This window comes from Passer montanus, unplaced genomic scaffold (genome assembly GCF_014805655.1).
Source record: "Passer montanus isolate IOZ18808 unplaced genomic scaffold, ASM1480565v1 scaffold39, whole genome shotgun sequence".
Classification (NCBI taxonomy): domain Eukaryota; kingdom Metazoa; phylum Chordata; class Aves; order Passeriformes; family Passeridae; genus Passer; species Passer montanus.
The window spans coordinates 2,630,242-2,647,187 of NW_024368707.1; the positions used below are offsets into that span (position 1 = coordinate 2,630,242).

Consider the following 16,946-nt stretch of genomic DNA (forward strand, 5'->3'; position numbering starts at 1 on the left):
ATGTAAATATTTAAACAACATTATTTTTATATACATATATTTTATACACTTATACATATATGTCTTTAGACTTCCAGACTTGCAAAACTGCAACAGATAAAATAGGCAAGTTGACATACAGCTATTGTCTCTGCCTGAAGCTGTGCTAACTGACCATCAGAAACAAAATACAACAAAGACTTGGAGATAATTGAGCCATATCACCTTTTTATACTGGTCCACTCAAACAGAAGTGCTGAAAGATCAGGAGTAGAAATTCAAAAGGTAGAGAGAGACAAGTCTCAAATTTCATCTCCTTAGAAATGGCAAGAAAATAATGTTCATGTATTTTAAATCTTTCAGAACCTAGATGGATACAAGCGTTCCACCCACAGGTGTGGAATCTCCAGTTGTGGATGACACAAAGCTTCACATTCTGAGCATTTTAGTGTTATGACACCTAACAGTAAAGCTGCAACTTCATGTTTAGAAAGGTCACTGCTGCTTCAGGCTTAAATCAGGTCCGTACCTCAAAAGGGATAACTTGGCAGAAAACGTAAGTGAAAGAATGGAAATGCATCTGGCACTGAGCACTGGTGAATAAATAAAATGGGGGAAAAAAATAAAGCCTTAAAATTGTTGAGGAGAGGGTTGACAAAATGGAGGAAGATGATTTAGTGAGAAAAGGTACCTAGTCAGGACATACGATGAATAAATCAATCTATGAAAATGAAATTTACCACATGAATTCTGCCTCTATCTACTCAGTAAGCAGAAAACACACCCTAGTACAAGGCACGTGTGTAAATTCATAACTACATGATTTAAAGAAATAAAATACTTATGAGTACAATACTTAAATGTTTGTACATATAGCACAGCTAGTGAGTTTTAGGAACACAGAAGTGCACACAGATAAAAAAGCACACAGGAAATAAGACCAAAAGTAGGACCAAGCCTTTTAGAAAATATTTTAATGGCTTTATATAAAGCCTTCACCCAAAGTTTGAGGGGCTTTTGCAATCTTACATTTTTCTATTGCAAAATACACCTGCTTTCTTCTCTTTTTTCCCCCTAAACTAAATATTTCTTCCATCTAATGACTCTCTTTATTAGACAGCATCTAATTTGCATACATTTACATACAATTTAACTGCTAGCTCGTGAGAACAAAGAAATGGCTCTGTATTGCACTGAAGGACAATACTCAGAAAGGAAGGTATAAAAACCAGCTAGCTCGGTGGCTGTATATTCCCTTTGTTTCAGAAATACTAGGAGTTTTAAACACACTACTTAAAGGGTGAAAAAGATTATTTCATCAAACAATGAAAAAAGATACAGCGCAGCTTCCTTTTAATGCATTCTCTCTCTGGCCTGGTTAATGGGATTTAAGGGTCCAATATTTCTTTGCTTTCTTCTGTTTCTTTTATTAGAACTGATGGATTTAATTCTGTCACATATTTTACTTCATATTTTATTCCTATAACAATCTATGCTGAAGTTCAGCTCCAATGCTAATTCAATACTATCTTCCTTTCCTTGCAGTCAGCCTGGAATACAACTGAACGATCTCTGATGGGCATGAAGTGCTCTGCTCTCAATGCCCAGTGCTAATGGATTTTAGAGAGAGTCTGCCAGAGCTTCACCTCATGGCAACAAGTCTAGAGATAATGAAAACTTACCATGTAGCTGACTGGGAATCAACAGGAAGGGAAGCAGGGCTGAGCTCCGCTTGTGAGAACAGGGAGGGACTGTGGTCAGAGTAAATGCAGGATGTAAAGGATGCGTCAAGACCTCTAGTTCCCTGAGGAGAGAGGAAAAAAACAGGAGAAAATTATCTTTTAAGGCCTTGCATGAAGGTAAACGCTTTAGAAACAGTTGTCAGGAGCTCCAGCACATGCCCTACCAAAATCATAATATAATCAGCAAGTGTTTTTCTCCAAAGGCTCCGCAGTTGGGGTACCAATTGCTCAGGACAGCTACAGATCTAATCCATGTAGACTTCACATAAAAACTTTGCAGAAAAAGCCCACAACATTTCAGGATGCATGCTGCAGATGCCTACATGCTCTCATATGTGCAAAACCTAGGGATACAGAGCAGTTTTCCCATTTGTCCTTTCTGCACAGCAGAGCTGCTAGCTTCACTTCTGACCTCTCCTCCTCCCAATATCAAACTCAATGACTTGTGCTCAGTGGGGCAGAAAAATTGAAGTATCACTGTTTAGTGGTGTAGGGATGAGTGAAAGATGACCCAGTCACTCTGCTGGCATGTTCAAAGGGCCTGTCCTAGAGAACTTAGCAGAGAACATTAGAGATTTACACAGTTAAAAGAGAAACCTCTTCTGGTGTAAACAGACCTATTGCAATGGAACGGAATAGGACTATTCTTCATAAAAACCACTAGGCCAAGTGAGCCTGCACACAAAGCAGGTGTAGAATTCAGGGCCCAGCATTCATCTGCTCCGTTCAGTTTGCCCCACCCAGCCATGTCGTCTGGGGAACACTGGCTTTGTATGATCAGCACAAGGCCAAGTGTTAATTCCATGGGAATTCTCACTCCAGCATGAGGGGCACAGTAGTACTGTTACTGTGCCACATACAGGAGCCACATCACAAGCTGTAGACACAAGAAACTGGTGCTGATACTGCCCTGATATGACTCACTGGCACTCAAAACACATTATGAATTATTTTCAGATGCAAATTTTAATTTAAAGCTGGCTGAAATGTTAATGACGTTTCAGCTCTTTTTCAAAGGGGAAAATTCCCTAATGCTTACAAAAATGTTTTGGTTTTTGATTTTTTTCCCCCCCCTCCCTCTGCCTGATCTGCTTCTGGTGACATACAGCAACCAAAAGAAATTAATAAAAGAAATTAATCAAGCCCTCATATAATTTTCCCTTTTCAAGGGTGGAAAGGTTGAGGTGTGTGATCTTCAGCGTTTCTGATGTATACCAAAATGATGCATTAGGAAACAGTGGAGGAAGGAAATTCCAAAGCCACAGTTCTCCTGATTATCATATCCTATGCTCACAGCTGTATCTTGCTGAAACCACTCGGCTATCATTTCCAGAACCTTACAAGCATGGTTGTGTTATGATGTAAGCTGATTTTAACTGGAGCTGTCACAATCCCAACCTGCCCTCACCTCCTTCTTCTCCTTGTCACATGTCCCCAAGTCCATCCTAGAGCCAGGACTGTGTAAGTGCCTGGTTCAGGGAGCTTTCAGCCGAATGAAGGCTTCTTTTCCACGTGTTTTTAGCCACATCAAACCCTCACTGCAGCTCAAGATCCAGGCAGAAAACTTGGGAGCTAGAGCTAGGGAGGCAGCAGAACTGTTCGAGTGGAGGAACAGCAACAGAGCAGCATCAACACTGATTAGTTTAAGCTGCTGTAGACCTACACCTTGTCATGTCTAGGGCTGCTTTGGTATAACATGGGAGAAATACCCTTTTCACACAGCTGGAAGCCAAACCAATCACAGCTTTATAGGTAAAAAAGACCCCACCTCACACACTAACCTAAAATAAACTGTTGGGCCACACAGACCATATAGAACAGATGCAGACTGCCTCTGATGAAAAATAGCTTGAGATAATGGTGCACTGCTACAATCTGCACCAAGGGCATTTTCCAAGTGGCAGGTTGAATTAGCCTCAAGTGACATGCATTACAGAGTAACACTTCCCTGAGGCAATAAGGCAAGGTCCCACGTTGAAATGGAAAGAATTGAGCATTCTTGCCAAAGGCAAATGATAAAGCATGTAATTAAGAACCACTGTTACCAGAAGATGGTGAAGCTCCTGAAAAATCTTTCAAGGACTTCAGAAAATACACCTGGTGATACAGAGCAGGAATTTTCCTTTACATTTCTACAGTAACCATACTACACATCTCTTTTGCTGCTTTCCAAGGAAGAAACATCAATTGCGTCCTGACTGGAAACTAACTTTGTAACCCTCAGTAGTTCTACAGCCACTCTGTCCACATAGCTGTGCAGGATGGGTATCTAGATTTCAGCTGAATACAGAAGACACTGAAGTTCCCCTTCCTTTTACTTCCCTGCTCCAGGGAATTGGAATATTTTACATCCTACAAGAGAGATCCTTTGGTGGTAGGTCACCTGACACCACCACCCACAATACCTTCAGGAGAAGGAGTCACTAAGGAAGAGCTTCACAAGCCAGTTAGCCCCCACAGAGGATTCAGTATCTTTGGAAATTAAAGTAACTGAGGAAAAGAATCAGTGCAGACACCTGATCTTCACCTGTTTTCTTCAGCTCAACAACCAACACCCACCCTTTCAGTACTGCAGTTAGAATTTGTACTGCCAAGTTACAACCAGGCCTCAAGGGCAAGACACCAGACCGGGCATAACAACTGGTGACTTTTGTTGAATAATAACAAAACAATGCTTTCCAGCATATGTGACTCTGAAGCAATGGCATCCACACAACTACTATTTTTCAATCCAGCCTTCTACACACTCTCAAGATGGTTATAGCTATTTTATCAACCACAGGCAGCTGTACAGGTTGTTACACAAACCTATACATGTTCAAGTTATGCAACCCCTAGACAAAAGGCTGGGCCGGTTTCCCCAGCAGAAGATTCCCATTTTCCTTCAACTGCCCTTAAGGTACAGTTACCAGTACAACCTATTTGTGTATAGATTCTTCCTGTGCTGTCACTGAATATGTCTCTCTGCAAAATAATTGTCCATTGGAAAGCACGCATACTTAAATGTCCACGTGATGACATATATGTGCAGACACACATATAAAATAACCTTGGCCAATACCTGTTTGATTGAATTAACTTTACTCTTTCCACATTACAACAGGTGCCCGCATCGGTTTTGACTGTCTTTAAAACAATGACAGGAATCTAAAATTTTAAATTATGCCAACATTTGAATACTTTCAGTTCAAGTGCTCTTGATCAACTGAGAAGTGTATTACCACAACACCAGCCTCAAATTTTATCTTCTTTTCAACAATTCTTCTTGGAGCTTAAAGTTGGTTAAGCAAATAATTAATCAGATTTTTCCCTTCTCTTTCTTTTGTTGTTATGTACTCTACTGAAGCTGCAAGATGAAAATGTAAAAGCTGGTTTAAGCAGAAGAATAATTCAGTGGAAGTCCTATTGCACCAAATTAAGAATTGGCACTAATCAAGTTTCACTTTTTGTACATATGGATGGAATTATCCAAAGGAACAAGGGTGTGACTCTCTTTCCATTTAAATTATGGCAAAGAAGTCTAAGCTGAATTCATCAGCAGCATATTCAGACCAGTTGTGAGCATTTTTGAAAATCCTCCCTGTTCCAACCTGCCCAGAAAGTGGGCATAAATAAATAAATAAATAAACTTCCACCACCTTGTGTCCTGGAAGCAACATCCACAAGCTGCAGCTTGTGCAGCTCTGTGAAGTTAAGGGTGCTGTGAGTTTCTTTTTAAATACAACCAATATTTCTGAAGTTACTTCTTTCAAACATTCACTTAGATTTGATAAATTATATTAAATACAATTTGCCTCAGCAGCATTTCCGAGCACGACAGCCAGAGCACGAGCAGGTCATTTTTACACGGAGTGTACATTCTCCCCAGTTGTGCAGACAGCCTGGATTATGTATGCAGGCCCACACTCCCTGAGATAACAAAATTACCCGGCTCACACTCCAAGCCAGTCAGAAACTGTGGAGTCGCAGACAGCAAAGTCAAGCCCGAGCCAATCACTCCTGCTAAGCAGCTGCTATCTCAGTTGCTTATTAGTTCACTGGCCACGACCAAAGGCTTCAGATGGGCTTACAGTATGCACAGAACAAAATTGTCTCTGCTTTCAAATACCACAGAAAAACAACCATGAATGAATGCTATTAAAGGGTAGAGGTAGGAGAGAACCCTCTTGTTAAATTTACTCAAAACATTATTTTTTGAACACTGAGGAGAAAATCCTTACTCTTGAATACTGTATAATAACAGAACCATGCTGTTTGCTGGCAGAATGCTAAGTTTCATTTTCAGCAGAAAAAAAAATTTGTATTATAATTTTTCCTGATTTAGATGGGGTTTAGGTCAACCTTAGCTACATACAAATGAATGTTTTGTTCAAATTACAGGGTAATTTTAATTAGGACACCCTGCTAGACATCCTGTTGTTCTATTTAATGGACTTTCTCAATTATGAGAAGAAACACCTCCCCACCCGCCTGCGACTTAAAGTAAAAATTATGCTGAATAAATATACAAAGACAAAAATTATTATTCTGTATTAGATCTTTTTATTTCTGTTAATCTTTATTTGGCAATTGCTGTATCAAAAGGGCAGAGTTCAGAATCCCACACCCATTAAACACCTGTTTAAAAACCACTTGAAGCACTGGAACCAGCCAAATATGTCCCAATTAAGCAGAAACGTTGGCACTGCTGTCTGGGGTAAGGAACACCCATTGCCATTTGCTCTCATTAGGTTAAACTGGTTTCTTGGGACATAGCTGAATTCCTGATTATGTGCATTGCAAATGGATGGAGAACACTAGAACAATAAAATTTAATTCAGCATAGCCTTCTGTCCAGTTGTCAAGCACGGAATTTTGGAAAAAGCAAAAACTGACATATTGGGAAGTGGACGAGAGTTATATGTTCTAAGTATGTATGAGACAGCTCATACTTCTTTTAAGAAGCTGCCTGATCAATGTAACAGGAAGAATTGGGTTGGGATTTCTTCTTGAAAATGCTCCCTGATTTAGAGCCCATTTCATTTTTGTTAGCATCTCCTCCTCTGTACTTTGCAGTAGCTTGATTCGCTTACACAGTTTTATTTGTTAGTTAGAAGCACAATACAGTATCTTTTCATATCCACTTCAGTGTTAAATTGGTCACTGATTTCTTAACCTTGTATGTTTATGATGCAATGATGAAAGGCAAAGCCTGGACAATAAAGGATTTGTTTGTAGATCAGACACTGTACAGCAAGTTTCCAAATATTTTTGTCAACTTAAATAAGTAAAGGCTCTTCTAGAGAGGCCGACTGCATGGCAAACAGAAGAATCTTGCCTGTCACTCATTTAACCTCTTGACCCCCATCAAGGATGCGGACATGCTTGCCAGTAAGTGCCAGTAAGTCAAGTGGTCTTTTACCAAATACTCAACAATATATTTCAGGGTGGTGCCACTAGACAGACCACTACCTAGACGGGTAGTGATTAAAAAGTATGTTTGAAATGTTCTAATATCCATGCTCAATCCTCTATAATCCCACTTCATTATCAATTTATTAACTTTCTTTGTTGTCCTTTCTGTCACCCTCCTGTGCTAGTCACTGATATATCTTAGTTTGAAAAGTGCTGTACTCCATAGGCACAAAAAGCTAGCATGCTTCACATAAAATCGATCAGTTATCTGTATCCAAGTAAGGGATGTACAGTCTCTGAATAGATACCTTCAAATTAAATGTACAAAAAGCATGGTTCAGCACAATAAACACCACTTCATTTGCAACTCATTGTCAGGATGTTAGCATACTGAAAATAAATCTATATATTTTTCTCTTCGTTTATACCAGATAGACTTCTTCAGAACATAAATCGTGCTGGTTCCCTACTACCTCCTGTACTTAGTACAGAATTCACAATTATTTAGTGCCTACATTTCTAAAGTAAACTTTAGTACATGGCAAAAAAAGCATTCTAGAAATAAAATATATCAGCTAGCACTTGCTGCTGACCTTAAACTATATTTACTTTCAAGACAACCATAAGAGTGGCAGATGCTTTCTTGTTCTGGCTGGCTACAAATGGCACTAAGAAATCCTAAGATAGACACCTGCATACTTACTATTTGCTTGTTTCCCCTCCACACCCCTGAGCATTTTTGTGTACAAACAACATTTTCTAATTTGCTATTGCTAATTATTTAGGTATTCATGGGTGCTATGTTCATTGTAGTGTCAAGAACAGCTTCCTTCCATAATCCTACTGATCTCACCAAAGGATGCTAGGTACTCAAAACATCTGAAAAAGATAAAATATTCCATATTTACTCTCCATTATTTAATGCACAAAAAGTGCCACTTATAGTGAAAATGTTTTAAAATAGTATCTCTGAAAATTAAGAGCCACAGTCCTTGTCTGTTTCTTAACTTAAGCCTTAGTAGCTTCCCCTCTTAGAACTGGTGGCTGACATTTTATTCAGAAGATGGTATCTGCAGCTGCAACACTTCCAGACTACAAAGAGTAGCAAAAGCTATCATTACAGATAGATGTTTTTATTGGTAGACATTTTGAGACTAACCAAAAGGGAAAGACAGAGTGTAGACTGGAAGAAAACAAAGTAAGTCCACAAACAAACAAAACACTACAAATCACAACAGGACAAGAGAAAAATCAAGCAGTGACATTATCTCACTGGATTAGTAAAAACAATTCTGTCTTGATTGGAATTCCATTTTTCTTTTTTCCTTTGTAGTTCCATCAGACAACTATTAAAATGTTTAGCTGCACCACTTTCACAATTACACGTTATACAGGTAGTTTATCAGGGTATCTAAGCACACAATGCAAACTAAAAGGTAAAACCAGGAGTATTTTGTACTGTCAAAACAAATAAATAATGGGAAACATCTCCTATATACTGCAAAAATCCCAAACCAAATTAATTTTATATGATTAAACTGGCATTTAACTTTCACTGAATTGAAACTGTATTTTGAGCCCCAGAGAAGTTGCCTTCAGTAATACTTTTCAAATGCCTGAGCTCAACAACCACAGACAGCTGTGGATTAACACATGGGCAGGAGCAGAGATGGAATATTTCATGGGAAGAGAGATTTTGCCTACATCCCAAGTATCTACAGACAAACCAAAACCTTTCACAATGTGATATAAATGCAAGATGTAGATTAAAATAAGAGAATGAAACAAAGAAATAGCTTCAGAACCTGGAACACTTTGTGACTTTTCAGTCCCCAAAATAACAATTTTTAAAGCTATTGCAAGAGCAATCAAGTCCCATACATCAGCTGAGGACAAAACCCTCTCAACCCTAGAAGTTAGTGGTAATACCCAAAAAAAGGTGTGGGGAGAGAGAAAGCAAAAGAGATGTGGGGCTAATACCAAATATGAAAACAGCTAAAATTAAAAATCCAGACACATCCTTTATCTCTGGGGCATGGAGGGACAAAATAAAAGGGAGGCACATAAACTATATACACAAACTAAAGGGAAGTCAATGGAGGGATATATTAAAAAAATTAATGTGGCAATATGCCATCTTGTAATATTACATTGAAAACCACACCACTGTGTATTGTTACTGTATTTGGCCAAGTGCACTACTGTGTTTAATTTGAACTTTGATTACAATAACTCACACGATATAGAGACGTAACCAAGTGACTCACAGTCCCTTCTGAAATCTTACCATATTAAAAGTTTGACTGGAGTGGGAACACAGTAACCAAAATCTACATACACAACACCAGAGGAAGGGCACAGACGCATCAAACAGAACATCCCAGGGCTCCTTGGTCATTTGCTGCACATGAAGAACAGTAACTTGGCCGTGCCAGCAGTGAGACTCTTAGAGCAGCAGATAAATTTGGTGCTGCCTGCATCTGACATAGCAAACCACGGGCTGCCCAATTTTCTAAGGAGGGCACAGACGCTCTGCACACCTGAGCACGATTAAGTCTTACTGCTTATGAAGAAGAGGTCGGTGTTGGCAGTGCTTGGCTTGAAGGGGAGGGAGGCAGTTGGAGGGGAAGCATAAACCTGTTTCTGCTCACTACCAAGAACATTATTGCAGGCACCAGTAATGAGGTGGCTGGGCTAGAAGGGGAAAGGGATATAGGCACTGGAGTGCTTTATTAGCTCCAAGACCAATGCTGGTTTGGCACTATTTTCACTCTAGTGAGTTACAAACAACAAAAAAACCCAACCAAGCAGGTGCTAGCAATCTGAGAGACCACATGCCAGCTACAGCTGCTTCAAACTGATTCAATTACATCTGCCTGAATACTCCCAGGACATTGAATCCACTTAAGGGAACCACAGGTCGAAGGGAGACCCAGCACTTTGGGATCTTAAGACTCCATTAATTTAAAGTGGAAACCCTCCCAGCTGCAATGGAAGGAGGGTATTCATATAGAGTCTGAACCATATGATCACACTCAGACTAGGACAAGATGGAAGACAGCATATTCACGACACTGGGATACACAGTCAAAGCCCATTAGAAATAATGCTTCAAAATTTTCCTGAAGCAGTCCAACAGCACTGCCTTGTTTCCCAAAACACTGGGTGCAGTACATTTGCTTAAACATGCTCTTGGGATTGGGACTTCACTCCAAACCTTGTTTGTACAAAAAGGGGCCAAGCAGCTGGGAAATTCTGGAGTGTAGTGTGTCCTCATTAGCTTCCATCTGCCATCAGAACTCAGCTCATGGCAAGTTTGGCTAAGTCCTGGTGTTCTCAGGTCCAAATCTGGGTCAGTTTTAATTACACTATACAGAATTCAGTGTGCAGTTTTTAAATCCTTATTATACAGCGCAGAAGAACGGGCAGCTCTCCAACTAATCAATTTTTTAAAAGTACATATATAAAAATTTTAAACCAGGCTAGACAGACAGTGGGTGGAAGAGAAAAAAAATGTATAAGTGAGTACAGGGGTTAGTTAAGAGAACTGTTAGCAAAAGTGGGTCACCGGCAAGTTCTGCTTTAAAACTTCAAAGGAAGGGGAAAAAGGAAAAAAACCTCTTCATTTTTTAAGACACTGAAACTGATGTGCAAGATGTATACAATTCATACTGCTTTTAGAATCAGCATGGGTTATAGACAATAATACTGCAGCCAGATTTTTATGAAGGGGAAGATGGATTGTCTTGTGGCTACAGGACCGAAACAGGCACTGGCTGACCTATTCCCATACCTTTAACCCTGTTATTGCCAGGGTTGGGGAAGTCATTTTCCTCAAGGGCAAAACCTTTAACGCCACAGGTACAAAAAATGGTGTGGTGGTTAGAAGTATAGTTCAATGGCATTCTTGAAGGTGACAGGGAAATGCAGGATATTAGTCTGAATCCTTACCTAATTAATGTGTTTTGGACTACTTCAAGTGCTATTTATTTCCTCTTTTTCTATGCCATCAAATAGCCATCAGCCAGGTCAGAACTTGAAAAGAGTTTTTCTTGCCAGGTTGCTGGCAAACAAAATGATAGAGGCACAGATAGCTGCATGTTTTTCACTGAACAGACACTCGGGACAGGATAGCACGCCAAATCTTATCTATGCAAATTGGGCTAAAATCTACTCTCAAAGTCAACAACCAGAATCTGCCCTGTTTAGAATCTTTGTCAGATGCAAGGGAGGAAGTAGAAGTCTTCAGTGACAGCTACCGACATAAAGGTAGCTCAGAAATGGAGAGGGATGATCAAGGAGCAGAGTAAATAACTATAAAATGATAGATGCTTGTTAGATGAGCATAATATTCTGCCACCTCCTTACACGAAAACTACACCTTCAAAGATTTCTGAGGTTTTTTTAAACCATTTCGAAGAAAAATTCCTGTTAAAAAAAGACACCCCTTCATGCACCTTGTTAGCATTGTCATAGTTTTCATTTCAGAATTACAACATAGCACAAACACAACAAAATCCTGCACTCTCCCTTGTACTTCTTCACTTGGTGGCTAATCCATACATCTCCAGCTGCTGGATGAACCTAGCACATTTAGACAAAGCATAAAATGCACTACTAACTATTTCAGAATCAACAAAAGGTACAAGGCTGGAATAACCACTCAGTGCTCTTTATTTGAAAGGAAGCTTTTTCTTTTACGGTACCCTCCCTCTCTGAGATGTGGCCTCTCATATCCAAAAATCCATACATTCAACACATTACACAACAATCCAAGCAGAAATTAAAAACAAACTAAAAAACCCCAAAACCCTACCAAGGGAATATCACAATCTTGGAGATCCCCAACTTCTCCATTTCAGTACCTAGTTGTCAAATGGAGGAGGTTTTTTTACGCATACCACCTGACTGGTCTCAAGTTCTATCCCCACCTGGGCCCACTTGTATTAATTAGGACCATTATCTTCACCATCACCAAATAATTTTCAATTTAGTTAAGCCTGGAAAAAAAAAAAAAGGCAAACTGAAGCCACAAACAGATTGGGCAAGGTGACCCTCAACTACTGAAGAAGAAAATTATCCCATGGAAGCCTGTTTTCTGAGTGTCTGATTTCTGAAGAGAACTTTTTGCTATGAAGTTTCAATGCAGATCAGTAGTAGAGCAAAAGGGAGCAGGAGAATGATAACACAGAAAACAGGAGTAAATTTAGCCCAAACAGTATCACTGTAACAGAATGATCACATTCTGTAGCAGAAGTGAAATTTCAGTGCTGAGAAATAGACCATTTTATCTTTTAAAGCACTGTTACTGAAGTGAGGCATGTCTGATGGACTATTTGAAGATATGACCCACCAGTGACTAGGCAGAACAGCCAAGCCGTGAGCTATACACAAAGAAGAGAGGAGTGACAATGCTATCTAGTGCTGCACGTCCTCTAAAACACTGACAAGGAAACTCAGAGATGGAACAGGGTGGCTACTTGGGAAGCCCCGGATGAGAGGACTGTGTAGTTTGGAAGGAAAGTTCATCTTCAAATTAATTTTTTGGTTTTATATCATGTAATGATGTTGCCTTATTAGATGATTTTACGTTCCTCTTTCTATGGCCTCTCTTCCTTTTCCTCTTCCTCCATTTGACATGCATTAGAATAAGCCAAGCCAGAAGGTAAAAGTCAAAGATGGTTAGCATTGTATCCAAGTGCTAAAGTCGACTTTTTCTGGGCTCTGAGTAAACTTAAGGACTGCAAATATGACAACAGGTATCACTCACTACCTGCTGCAATGGTGGAACCAGAGTAGAAGGAACACTATCCTTTTAAGTGTCTACACATGTGGAAGATGCAGTGTTGGGAACAAGCGCCCCCTTGCTCCCCTCCCAAAACAAACAACAAAAACCCCACCACTAACAACAAAGCCCAACAAGATGAGAGACTACAGGGTGAAAGGAGAGGTTCTGCCCATGTTCACAGCCCTAGAGACAGACTACTTTCTTTCCCTTCTTGCCTCTAAAATCGTGTTTGGATGTGACCCAAGTTAAAGTCACTGTAAACTCTTGTCTTCAGCTTACAATTCAGTCACTTCCGACTTCTCTATTGTCACCCTGACAAGTTCAAGATGTATTTGCTACCCCCAAAGTCTCACCAAGGAGCCTATGGAAGAAGAGATTGTCTGGTATTTTCTGACCAATCCACACTGTTCTTGTGCACCAAGGCTCCCAGTGAAGCACATCATCTTGCTACAGTTCTACTCACGAGGAAGCAGTGAATGATGTGTCATGGCATATGAATGCAGATATCATCTGTAGCAACAAAGCAAGGATGCCATTCGGAGACAGGGGACATTTTGTTTTGAAGACTGTTAGAATCCAGGGATGTTAAAAACATAGAAGTCATTTACAGAATGAATTAAAACATGATGGTCACAAGTTAGAAATTAAAGAGAGACTTTTCTCAGACATATTTCCATTAGAATTTCAGGCTACTGTGTTCATTTTACTGTACCTGCATTAGCATCTCACATAATTCTCTTTTTGGGGGCTGTCCTCTCCACTGCATCAGCTGGAATGACTGATACAACACTATGATTTATAATCAGAACAGGTCTCTCAACTTTATTGTACTAGACTGCAAGAGCTGTAATCCTTAACATTTCCTTTACATATCCTTAACATTTGAATGTCATTTTTCTATTACACCTTATTTTTGAGTGGGTGTTTTTGGCACTATACAGTTTATGTAAAATGAAACAGTACATAAGAAAATGCAACACCTATTCTCATGTGTTTCATAAACATCCAGCCCCTGACTTGTGTGCGCTGTACAGCACAGTTGCTATTGCCAGCTAACAACATGTTCTAAACTGACATAATAAGTCCTACAGATCTAATTTTTTTGAATTTTAGAAACAGTGGAACCATATTGAAAGGAATTTGCCAAATTACCTGCAGAGAAGGAGGAAACCTGCAATTTTCTCACTCCAGTGAGGAGATGGTATCAAGAACAGTGCTAAACAAGGCCAACCAAAGAGATCACAAATACTTTCCTAAAGAATAATACTCCTGTATCTTGTTCTTGAATAAAAACTGAGAGTTCCCACCAAAGGGATGTCAATTTTCAAGTTTTTTTAGTCCTGCCTGTATGACAGAATACAGCAAAAACAGCACACAGACTTACACACATATCTCAGTTTATTACCTTCAATAATTTGATAGTCAAACTAACATCAGAAGACAAATTCAGAAGGCCCTTTATGGCGAGACAGATTATAACCCAAGTTTAAGACAGAAAAGGAAATTACAACAGAAAAACACAGGGACAACCATGAAAAGAAAGTTTACAACATAACTGCTTTTGTACAGCAATATGAGATAAACACCAATTATCACAATTTTCTAGATGAGGAAACAAAAAGCTCTGATCACAAAATAAATCAAGGGACTTGTGCTGAATGTACATGATTATGTCATACTCTGGTTTCTATTAATTTTATCACATTTACCCTCAGTACCTGACAACTAGTGCTTTCTGTATTTCTGTATTTATTCAGATAAAGAAGACAACAAGAGCAGATAAGCAGTGAAGCACGCATTAGAGCATGGCTCCAATGAAAACCTATCATGCCCACATCACATCCCTCTGCAGACCAGCAGACAGACTCAAGAGCATGTCCCTGACTCTAGCCAGGGCAATTACTCACTGTACCTGTGGGCAGGACAAATGAGAAATCTTGCTGCCTTGCACTAAATCTTTCTAGTTGCTAGCAAACCACTGGCAAGGCATTTTCTGAGCAAGTGATTACATATGTCATATATACATATATGTACGTGTATTTAGGACAATTAACTGGTCCTTGATAAGCGCTTTTTTTAAAATTTATTTTTCCCCCCCACAAGTGTATCTAATTTCCTTAGTAGCCAGACTTCCTTCTGCTCCCATCTTGGGATAATGACTTCCATTGTCAATATTAGCACCATGTGTCTAAAGGAGATTTTCTGGAGCTGCAGAAAAGAGATGAGTCTATAGATCACCCCTTCTTGGTTAAAACTGCATACAGTGTAAACAGATCTCAAGACAATGGCAGATCTGTTCCCATCTCATGATGTAGATTACAACAGACTGTAAGGATGCTGTAGCTTTGTGGTTTGTTTCACTAAATTTATCACATACTAACGCCTTTTACAAGAGCAAAGAAATGCTTTATTGAGCCAAGAGGCACAAACTGAGTAGACATGAAGATCAAATGGTCTGAATTTACCAGTCAAACAGTGTGACTGCATCTGCTGCTTGGATGCCGCCTAAGTAGGCCAAGATCAAGGTTGTAAGGATTGATTTGATCCTGATCCCTCAACGTAAACAAGACCAGAAGTCAAAGCTCATAATAAAATTTAAAATTATCCAATGAAGTAATCTTGTATTTCCCCACTGTAATGCGCATATAATGTATGCATGTGTCTGTGCACACGCTTTCACACTCAAATTCATCTTATGCCCTGCATTTCTATGTTCCACCACTGCAAACACTCTCTGAAAGAACAAAATTGCTGGAGGAAAATAGCACCCACTGGAGCAGAGAACCTGTTCCCTTTTTCTAATCATAGAGCACCAATTCACAACCCCTTGCCTCACTTCCCTGCCCCTTTACCAGCGAGGAACTCACCTTCCATCCCCACAATGCTTTCCTTGGCCAAGTCTGCAACCCCAGGCAACCCAGCCTCGACTGCAGGCAGCAAAGGCAGCGAGCTCAGCTCACAGTTTGACATGCTTAGTGCATGTCACACAACACAAGCAACCTGCTAACGAGCTGCTATGTGCTCTCTCAAAGTCACAGCTGCCAGCAACAATTGAGCAAGTGCAGCCTAGCTTTTCAGGATTCCTGCCTGTTGCCCAGGAACCACACAAAGCACTGGAGATTTTAAACAGGTGCAAACAGTGCTTTTCTCCCATGTCAGACTGCACAGCCTCTGCAACAGCCACACAAGAAGAACCAGAAAGCAGGAAATGAACTTCCAAAATGCGATCAGAATTCCTAGTGATAATGCAACACTTCGATGACCTGTGAAAAACAGGTTGTACATAGCACTATAAGCAGAAGCAGGAAGGCTTGGTCAGGCTTGCCTTCATGAAACCTGCTTTTCCCAGAAATACGCAACTGTATTATAATTCTGGTTACATATTTTTAAAAATTTGTCAGTGTTTCTCACCTGCAAAATATTTTGTTAATTTAAGAGGTAACGTTTCTGAACAAGCAATGATTCAGAACGTGTAATGAGCACCAAAAAAAATGAAAAGGGTGTATTTCAAAGCTTACTTTTATAATAATTTGATAGCTGCATAGGAGTTCTTAATGCACAAAATTGTCTTATTTCAAATAAGTGGCTTAAAAAGCATAATACAAATCATGTACATTATCTAATTGTGTGTATGTACAGAAATTCTACATGTACCATCTGTTTACAGCTCATTGCTTAACATTATAACCTTGTACATACACAGCTCAGTGCATAGGTGGTACCGTAGGTAAACACAAATAGTATCTCCTGAACTGAAAATCTGTGAGTCAACTTTTAACAGGCTCGTTAGAAAAGACTCCAGAATGGTTTGTTTTGTCAATATTGCCTACGCTGTGTTAAGGTCATCAGTATGAGTTTGTTACTAGCCACGTTCCCACACTGGTAATCAGACAAATTCCTGTTAATTTCAGGCAGAATCTTGCCTGAATTGGAAAGGAGTGGGAACTGGTTAAGGCCATTAACCAGATGGCCACTGAGATCTGCTGTTCTCACGCTGGGATCAGCTGCTCTACCTGCTACTTACAAGCCCACTCACAAGACCA

At 39.7% G+C, this 16,946-nt stretch overlaps 1 protein-coding gene across 14 annotated transcripts in view; it reads right to left on the reverse strand.

The window, feature by feature from the left end:
- Window positions 1-16,946, reverse strand: part of ZBTB20 (zinc finger and BTB domain containing 20) — a 473,219-nt gene that overhangs the window by 350,021 nt on the left and 106,252 nt on the right. For all 14 annotated transcript variants that reach the window (XM_039717811.1, XM_039717807.1, XM_039717813.1 and 11 more), the window contains one exon: window positions 1,662-1,783. The gene's annotated coding sequence lies outside the window, so the exon portion shown is untranslated. The remainder of the gene's footprint in view (window positions 1-1,661; window positions 1,784-16,946) is intronic.